Source organism: Haemaphysalis longicornis, unplaced genomic scaffold, assembly GCF_048455015.1.
Source record: "Haemaphysalis longicornis isolate Haplotype H1 unplaced genomic scaffold, Haemaphysalis longicornis Haplotype H1 scaffold_7, whole genome shotgun sequence".
NCBI lineage: Eukaryota > Metazoa > Arthropoda > Arachnida > Ixodida > Ixodidae > Haemaphysalis > Haemaphysalis longicornis.
The window spans coordinates 183,340,931-183,351,447 of record NW_027526422.1 but is presented as its reverse complement, the minus strand read 5'-3'; the positions used below and the strand labels follow the sequence as shown (position 1 = coordinate 183,351,447).

At 45.9% G+C, this 10,517-nt stretch overlaps 1 non-coding gene across 1 annotated transcript; it reads left to right on the top strand.

The window, feature by feature from the left end:
* Positions 1–640: 640 nt before the first annotated feature.
* On the top strand, positions 641–712 carry Trnar-ucu (transfer RNA arginine (anticodon UCU)). Its single transcript has one exon. It is a non-coding gene; the product is annotated as a tRNA-Arg (tRNA).
* Positions 713–10,517: the final 9,805 nt, after the last annotated feature.

Genomic DNA, 10,517 nt, shown 5'->3' with positions numbered 1-10,517 from the left:
TCATGACAGGCTGTAGACGTTCGCGTCACGCCCAGGGGGTTGAAAAAAGAAGGTCCCCTTCTCCTTGTGTAGTCTGAGTGGCGCTGGCTACCACCCTCAAGCGTCAGATACAGTTGTAGTAAATATAAATACCCCAGAAAGTGAAGCAGAACACAGTCGCCCAGATAGCCGAATTGGTAAGGCATTCGAGATCTAATCGAAAGGCGTGGGTTCGGTCCCCACTCTGGGCGCGTGTTTTTCTTTCTTTCTTTCTCACGTAATTATTAAAAATTAATAATAATGTAACGTCACTAACGGTAAAAAATAGTCTAACCTTCTCCTATGCCTTCTTTGGCGTTGTAGACTGCCGGCATTTCTTTCTGTATTTCCTAACGAGCCCCTCATTTCCAAACCCTATTATGGCGCGAAAGCTTAGCGAGGGCCTCGGTTCTGGCAGCCTTGATGCCAAGGTAGCATAAGAGGGTTTCCCGCCAGTTGACCGCTCATGACAGGCTGTAGACGTTCGCGTCACATCCAGGTGGTTGAAAAAAGAAGGTCCCCTTCTCCCCGTGTAGTCTGAGTGGCGCTGGCTACCACCCTCAAGCGTCAGATACAGTTGTAGTAAATATAAATACCCCAGAAAGTGAAGCAGAACACAGTCGCCCAGATAGCCGAATTGGTAAGGCATTCGATATCTAATCGAAAGGCGTGGGTTCGGTCCCCACTCTGGGCCCGTGTTTTTCTTTCTTTCTTTCTCACGTAATTAATAAAAGTTAATGATAATGTAACGTCACTAACGGTAAAAAAATAGTCTAACCTTCCCCTATGCCTTCTTTGGCGTTGTAGACTGCCGGCATTTCTTTCTGTATTTCCTAATGAGCCTCTCATTTCCAAACCCTATTATCGCGCGAAAGCTTAGCGAGGGCCTCGGTTCTGGCAGTCTTGATGCCAAGGTAGCATAAGAGGGTTTCCCGCCAGTTGACCGCTCATGACAGGCTGTAGACGTTCGCGTCACGCCCAGGGGGTTGAAAAAATAAGGTCCCCTTCTCCCCGTGTAGTCTGAGTGGCGCTGGCTACCACCCTCAAGCGTCAGATACAGTTGTAGTAAATATAAATACCCCAGAAAGTGAAGCAGAACACAGTCGCCCAGATAGCCGAATTGGTAAGGCATTCGAGATCTAATCGAAAGGCGTGGGTTCGGTCCCCACTCTGGGCGCGTGTTTTTCTTTCTTTCTATCTCACGTAATTAATACAAATTAATTATAATGTAACGTCACTAACGGTAAAAAAATAGTCTAACCTTCCCTTATGCCTTCTTTGGCGTTATAGACTGCCGGCACTTCTTTCTGTATTTCCTAACGAGCCCCTCATTTCCAAACCGTATATATATATATACATATATATATATATATATATATATTTCGAGAGAGAGAGAGTTTTTTTTTGTTTTCTTATATATATATATATATATATATATATGTAATAACAGACAGAATAAGGGTTGGCAGTCAAGAAAACCTCGGAAACCAAAGGGGGGAATGCGATAGGTCATAGACCATGATGAAGAATTTTTTGAGTCAGAAAGAAAGTAATGAACGACTTCCAGAATATTGGTCTGGTGCGATGACCACTACGCTACCAGCGGAGCTGTTTCCACACCACTTTCTCGGGTATTTATGTTAAGGTACTTTTGTTTCCTGTGGTTGGGGGTGTTAGCCAGCGCCACTCCGACTACTCATGATGAAGAGGACCTTCTTTTCTTAACCCCCGGACCGTGAATCGAGTGTCTACGACATGTTGCGAGTGGTCGACCAGCGCTGAACCCTCTTAAGCTACCTTTGGCACCAAGACTGCCTGACCAAAGGCCCTCTCTATGCTTGTAGCGAATCAGAAATGGGAAAGGAGGGGCTCAGTGAATTAGGCCAGAATAAAGGTTGTCAGTCAAGAAAACCTCGGAAAGCAAAGGGGGCAATGCGGTAGGTCATAGACACAGATAAAGAAAGTTGTTAAATTAGAAAGAAAGCAGCGGTGAAAAAATGCCCGCTGGGTGGGATCCAAACCCACGGCCTCCAGAATGTAGTATACTATATATATATATATATATATATATATATATATATATATATATATATATATATATATATATAGCGAGAAGGGCTGTCTTTGGTTACCGTAGCAAATAGTAAAAAATGGGTATAGCTTCTAACAAAACTGTTTATTGGTCGACGTTTCGATCGGATGCCGATCTTTCTCAAGACAACATTTCGCATTTCTGTGCACGTATTTATAAGCTCGTCGTCCAACGACGCCGAAAAAAGAGAGAGGGGGGGAGGGGGGATTTGGGGAGAAAGGTAGCAACAAACAGGCTCTCGGCGAGGTGAGGTGAAGGTTTGCAAAAAATAGAGAGAGAAAAAAAAGGAAAAGAAAGAAAATGCAAAACAAAGACAAACCTAAACTTGCAGAAAAGAGAGAGGAGAATACAACTCTTTCACAAACACTGTCCTCCGTCGTTCGTCAGCTTGTAGAACGAGTGAAAGGTAGCGCCCGCTTCAAGGGGGGCCGCTCTGCTTAAGAAACGAAAGCGCAAAGCAGTAACAGGGACGCTCTCACACCATCACTGGGAGGCACAGAATTCTAATGGTCACTGACCTCACGGGAAGAGTTTACAGGAAGCGGGCGCAGCCGCACACATATCTCAGTGACGCCAACCCCACAAAACAAACAGGCAGGCTCTTTAAGAGTGTAGGTACGATCTCCGCACTGTGGCTCAAAGCATGCACGATTCCGCCTACCGGCAGGACGAGCGAGCGCCATTCATCATTCTTAGCTCTATTCTTCTGCCCTGCCCGGGCAGCCGACAGGGTTGTCCCTGACCATGAACCAGGCAGAAGGACCTTAACTAATCCTCTAACCGCACGCGGGAGTCGCGCGGGTCCTTTGTTGGAGTAAACGGCGGCGGGCGCCTCGATGTTGTTTGTGGCATAGGCCGCCTGTGCGGACACCCCAGGAAGGGAATAAATAAAATAAGAATAGCTTGAATATTTGTTTAAACGACCCAGAGACTTACAATTTAGATAGGGGAATATTCTGCAGCCAGATTATCAACAGCATGTATAGGCGACATAATGCCCGGGCTAACATTCATTCCTGCCTTTACGGTGTTGAATTTGTAAATAATGTAAGATTCACGTTGTTCGCCTTCTCTTGTAGTAGAAAATCCACTCTGTAAAAGTGTGACCCTGATGGAGTCGAACGGGTGGTTTTCGGAGTTATTTTGGCGTGATAAGGGTAGATCCGAGAGTGAACGAACATGTGCGCGATGGTTGTTGAAGCGCATGCGGAATGCCGTGTCCGTCTGGCCAATGTATTGGATGCCACAAACACCGCACTCCAGAAGGTACACCACATTAGAAGAGTCGCAGTCGAGTGTCGCGTGAATTAGATGCTTGAAATTTGAGTTGGTGCTTTCTGCCACCGTGGTTGTCTGCATGTGTTTACATACGCGGCACCGTGCCTTTCCGCATGGTCGACACCCACCCTTGGGTGCCCTCTCAGTTTTGGGCGTGTACAAGGTAATCTTTAATATTTTTGGGGCGCCTGTATACGACCCGAGGACGGGTGGGGAAGATTTTCGAAAGCCGTTCACTCTGTTTAGCATGTTGAAGTGCTTTTTCAAGATTTTGTTTATGTTTGGGGAGTTGCCCCCGAACGTCAAAACTAGGTTGCCTCTCCCCTTCTGGTTTAGTTCCTTTTCATGGTGCAGCAACTCTTGGCGATCAAGGTTGACCGCTTTGCAAATAGCGTCGTTGACTATGGGTGGTGGGTATTGTTGCTTCGCGATTACATTTCGCAAGTTTTCTGCGTTTGCCTCGAAGTCCTCGGTGAGGGAAGAAATTCTCCTAAATCGGTTGGCTTGCGAGTATGGGATACTCGTTTTGCAGTGGCGCGAATGACAACTGCCGAAGTGCAGATACTGCTGCCTATCGGTAGATTTTTTGTACACAGTAGTGATCAGTTCTCCTTTGTCTGGATTTATATGCACGTCAAGGAAACTGATTTCCGTGGTTGAATAGGTATCAGTGAATGCGATGCTTGGATGGGCCTTGTTGAAACACTCGATGAAGTCGATTAAGTCATCCTCCGTACCGGCCCAAATAAAGAATACATCGTCCAGAAAGCGTTTGTAAAAGAATGGCTTAATTTCATGGGTTGATAGAAATTTTGTTTCTAGATCGTTCATGAATATATTAGCGTAGTTGGATGCCATTAGAGTACCCATCGCAGTGCCGTTTATTTGTAGGTAATACTGATTGTGGAATTCAAAGCTATTTAATTCCAGCACTAGCTTGGTCAAAGTTTCAATGACTTGTGGGCTTGGCGACTCATGGTCCCGATGTATGCTATAGGATTCAACCAGGGCTTCAAACCCATCTCGGTGAGGTATATTTGTGTACAGAGAAGTTACATCTAGAGTTACAAGGAAGGCGCCATCAGGGATTTTTATATTGTCGATTTCCCGTAGGAAGTGGTTAGTATCACGAAGATACGACGAATGGGTAGCGGGTATTTGCTTAATCAGGGAGTCTATGTAGCTTGATATTGGTTCGGTGAGAGTGCCTCTTCCCGATATTATTGGCCTAGCAGGGTTCCCTTCTTTATGAACTTCAGGCAGCATGTAAAACCTTCCTGGCGTTGCGTGTGCTGCTGTAAGTGCTTTACAAAGGCGTGGCTCTATTTCCCCAATTTTGACAAGATTATTTAGTGTTGTTATTATTTCCTGATGTTCAACAGTTGGATCCGCGTCAAGTTTTTGGTAGAAAAATTCGTTATTTAACTGACGGTGGCCTTCTTGAATGTAGTCTGGTTTACTAAGTATTACAATACCTCCACCTTTATCGGCTGGTTTTATGACAATGTCTGTTCGATCACCCAGTGCCTTAAGTGCCTCGCGCTCCTCTTTAGAAAGGTTCTGGGTCCCTGGTTCGCGAGCGTTATAAGCCCGCAGGACGTCTCTTTGAACGGCCTCAATGTACGTCTCAATGTACGTCTCGCGTCTCTGAGGGCGGAGGAGCTTCGTGCTAGGAATAATATTGTCCTTGCTGCGCTGGAGGCCAGCGAACTGGAACTTTTCGAGAAAAAAAAGACCGATGAAATAATGAGAATCAAAATTAAAAAATTGTCAAGGGATAAAGTTCCATAATCAAACGAGTTTTCTGTTCCATACTCAAACGAGTTTTCTCAAATCAATTCAGCTCCGCACCACACAGACATTGGAAATTCCAAAATTACACCCCCAATGCCACCCTGCAAGTCGACAGAAATGTCGCAAACTCAAAAGAACATAGATCAAAACATAATTAACCTCTCCGGGGTACAGCTTACTATTCATGAGCGGTCGTTAATCTCACACGGGTTGACATTTTGCCCAAGTACCGGCCGATACAATGAGTTTAGCTTGCTGAAAGATCTGGACAATTTTTCACGAAATTTACGCCTAGAAGAATATTTTTTCGATAAGCCGGACAAAGAGCGCACTGCCCCAACCTCCGTCAATGTAGGGCGACAGTGGACACCGAAATCAGAGCGGGAAAAACACTTGGACTCGTACATTGAGGCCGTTCAAAGAGACGTCCTGTGGGCTTATAACGCTCGCGAACCAGGGGCCCAGAATCTTTCTTAAGAGGAGCGCGTGGCACTTAAGGCACTGGGTGATCGAACAGACATTGTCATAAAACCAGCCGATAAAGGGGGAGGGATTTTAATACTTAGTAAACCAGACTACATTCAAGAAGGCCACCGTCAGTTAAATAACGAATTTTTCTACCAAAAACTTGACGCGGATCCAACTGTTGAACATCAGGAAATAATAACAACAACACTAAATAATCTTGTCAAAATTGGGTAAATACAGCCACGCCTCTGTAAAGCACTGTAAAGCACCTACAGCAGAACACGCAACGCCAGGAAGGTTTTACATGCTGCCTAAAGTTCATAAAGAAGGGAACCCTGGTAGGCAATAATAGCGTGAAGAGGCACTCTCACCGAACCAATATCAAGCTACATAGACTCCCTGATTAAGCAAATATCCGCTACCCATTCGTGGTATCTTCGTGATACTAACCACTTCCTACGGGAAATCGACAACATAAAAATCCCTGATGGCGCCTTCCTTGTAACTCTAGATGTAACTTCTCTGTACACAAATATACCTCACCGAGATGGGCTTGAAGCCCTGGTTGAATCCTATAGCATACATCGGGACCATGAGTCGCCAAGCCCACAAGTCATTGAAACTTTGACCAAGCTAGTGCTGGAATTAAATAGCTTTGAATTCCACAATCAGTATTATCTACAAATAAACGGCACTGCGATGGGTACTCGAATGGCACCCAACTACGCTAATATATTCATGAACGATCTCGAAACAAAATTTCTATCAACCCGTGAAATTAAGCCATTCTTTTACAAACGCTCTCTGGACGATGTATTCCTTATTTGGACCGGTACGGAGGATGACTTAATCGACTTCATCGAGTGTTTCAACAAGGCCCATCCAAGCATAGCATTCACTGATACCTATTTAACCACGGAAATCAGTTTCCTTGACGTGCGTATAAATACAGACAAAGGAGAACTGATCACTACCGTGTACAAAAAACCTACCGATAGGCAGCAGTATCTGCACTTCGACAGTTGTCATCCGCGCCACTGCAAAACGAGTATCCAATACTCGCAAGCTCACCGATTAAGGAGAATTTGTTCCCGCACCGAGGACTTCGAGGCAAACGCAGAAAACTTGCGCAATGTACTCGCGAAGCAACAATACCCACCACCCATAGTCAACGACGCTATTTGCAAAGTGGTCAACCTTGATCGCCAAGAGTGGCTGCACCATGAAAAGGAACTATACCAGAAGGGGAGAGGCAACCTAGTTTTGACGTTCGGGGGCAACTCCCCAAACGTAAACAAAATCTTGAAAAAGCACTTCAACATGCTACAACAGAGTGAACGGCTTTCGAAAATCTTCCCCACCCCTCCTCGGGTGGTATACAGGCGCCCCAAAAATATTAAAGATTACCTTGTACACGCCAAAACTGAGAGGGCACCCGAGGGTGGGTGTCGACCATGCGGAAAGGCACGGTGCCGCGTATGTAATCACATGCAGACAACCACGGTGGCAGAAAGCACCAACTTAAATTTCAAGCATCTAATTCACGCGACACTCGACTACCACTCTTCAAATATGGTGTACTTTCTGGAGTGCGGTGTTTGTGGCATCCAATACATTGGCCAGACGGACACGGCATTCCGCATGCGCTTCAACAACCATCGCGCGCATGTTCGTTCACTCCCGGATCTACCCTTATCACGCCATATTAACTCCGAAAACCACCCGTTCGACTCCATCAGGGTCACACTTTTACAGAGTGGATTTTCTACTGCAAGAGAACGCGAACAACGTGAATCTTACATTATTTACAAATTCAACACCGTAAAGGCAGGAATGAATGTTAGCCCGGGCATTATGTCGTCTATACACGCTGTTGATAATCTGGCTGCAGAATATTCCCCTATCTAAATTGTAAGTCTCTGGGTCGTTTAAACAAATATTCAAGCTATTCTTATTTTATTTATTCCCTTCCTGCGGTGTCCGCACAGGCGGCATATGCCACAAACAACATCGAGGCGCCCGCCGCCGTTTACTCCAACAAAGGACCCGCGCGACTCCCGCGTGCGGTTAGAGGATTAGTTAAGCTCCTTCTCCCTGGTTCATGGTCAGGGACAACCCTGTCGGCTGCCCGGGCAGGGCAGAAGAATAGAGCTAAGAATGATGAATGGCGCTCGCCCGTCCTGCCGGTAGGCGGAATCGTGCATGCTTTGAGCCACAGTGCGGAGATCGTACCTACACTCTTAACGAGCCTGCCTGTTTGTTTTGTGGGGTTGGCGTCACTGAGATATGTGTGCGGCTGCGCCCGCTTCCTGTAAACTCTTCCCGTGAGGTCAGTGACCATTAGAATTCTGTGCCTCCCAGTGATGGTGTGAGAGCGTCCCTGTTACTGCTTTGCGCTTTCGTTTCTTAAGCAGAGCGGCCCCCCTTGAAGCGGGCGCTACCTTTCACTCGTTCTACAAGCTGACGAACGACGGAGGACAGTGTTTGTGAAAGAGTTGTATTCTCCTCTCTCTTTTCTGCAAGTTTAGGTTTGTCTTTGTTTTGCATTTTCTTTCTTTTCCTTTTTTTTCTCTCTCTATTTTTTGCAAGCCTTCACCTCACCTCGCCGAGAGCCTGTTTGTTGCTACCTTTCTCCCCAAATCCCCCCTCCCCCCCTCTCTCTTTTTTCGGCGTCGTTGGACGACGAGCTTATAAATACGTGCACAGAAATGCGAAATGTTGTCTTGAGAAAGATCGGCACCCGATGGAAACGTCGACCAATAAACAGTTTTGTTAGAAGCTATACCCATTTTTTACTATTTGCTACGGCAACCAAAGACAGCCCTTTTCGCAATCAAAGTATATATATATATATATATATATATATATATATATATATATATATATATATATATATATATATATATATATATATATATATATATTTATATTTATATATTCATATATATATATATATATATATATATATATATATATATATATATTATTTATATATTCATATATATATATATATATATATATATATATATATAGTATACTACATTCTGGAGGCCGTGGGTTTGGATCCCACCCAGCGGGCATTTTTTCACCGCTTTCTTTCTGATGTAACAAAATTCTTCATCTGTGTCTATGACCTACCGCATTGCCCCCTTTGCTTTCCGAGGTTTTCTTGACTGCCAACCTTTATTCTGGCCTAATTCACCGAGCCCCTCCTTTCCCATTTCTGATTCGCTACATGCATAGAGAGGGCCTTTGGTCTGGCAGTCTTGGTGCCAAAGGTAGCTTAAGAGGGTTCAGTGCTTGTCGACCACTCGCGACATGTCGTAGACACTCGATTCACGGTCCGGGGGTTAAGAAAACAACGTCCTCTTCATCCTGAGTAGTCGGAGTGGTGCTGGCTAACACCCCCAAGCACAGGAAACAAAAGTACCTTAACATAAATACCCGAGAAAGTGGTGTGGAAACAGCCCCGCTGCTAGCGTAGTGGTCATAGCACCATACCAATATTCTGGAAGTCGTTCATCACTTTCTTTCTGACTCACAAAATTCTTCATCATGGTCTATGACCTATCGCATTCCCCCCTTTGCTTTCCGAGGTTTTCTTGACTGCCAACCCTTATTCTGTCTGTTATTACATATATATATATATATATAAGAAAAGAAAAAAAACTCTCTCTCTCTATCTCTCTCTCTCTCTCTCTCTCTCTATATATATATATATATATATATATATATATATATATATATATACCCCCTGGCTACCACCCCTAAGCACAGGAATAATTTGTATTGACATAAATACCCCAGAAAGTGGAGGGGAAAAATAGCCCCGCCGGTAGCGTAGTGGTTATCGCACCAGACCGGTTTTCCTGAGGTTGTGGGTTGAGATCCCACCTGGCGGGCGGGCATTTTTCTCCACTTTCTTTCCTTACAAATTCTTTATCTGTTTCAATGACCTACCCCAACCTCCCCTTTGCTTTCCGAGGTTTTCTTGACTGCCAACCTCTAGTTCTGCCTATTTAAACGAAACCCTCATTTTTATTCATATATATATATATATTGTGGTAATCCGGCATAGGGGCGGTAGACAATCCCACGCGATGGACATGTGCCGGCTGAGGATGAAGATGTGGCGCGAGATGGGCTAAGATAGAACATGGCGGACTCGGCTGGGTTAGATGTGCGGATCCGGATCGGCTGAGCAGCGGACCTTGGCGAGCGGGACTCCCAGTAAAGGTGTGGTTTAGGGTGCGCAGTGTCTTTCTGGGGAACCGCGGCCGGGTGCAAGAACCCTGGTACCACATTTGGCGCCCAACGTGGGGCCAGCCATGGTTCCTGGGAAGGGCATTGTGGTCTTCTTCCTTGTTTTGGTGTTCCGTGGTGGGCATTTTGCGGGGCGAATTACGTTGGCGTTTTTGATTGGCTCTCAGGATTTTTCGGTAGCCCTCCTCCTGATTTGAGGCGCCTTTGTAGTGGCTTCTGTTGTTTAAAACCATTTTTCTTCCCGTGTTCCCTTCGCGGCGCGCGAGAGCATTTCTTCCCAGGGATATGCCTGGCCGTGGAGCTTCTTCCCGTCGGCGCCCCTTGGTTGCTCCGCGTGAGCCCGCAAGGGATGCGGACGCCACTGGGCTCGTCGGCGTGCTCCGCCCGATCATGGACCTCTGCGAGAACCTCACGAACCGGCTGGCGGGTCTCGTGATAGAAGGCGGTGGGTTCGAGCATGGGCCATCGTTCCAGCCGAGCATTGTTGTGCCACAGTTCACGGGCTACGATGACCGCAAGACCGTTGCGGACTTCCTGAGCGATCTCAATGTTTACAAGACGGCGTCGGGTGCTTCGGACGAGTTCGTGTTGACCCGTGTCCTGC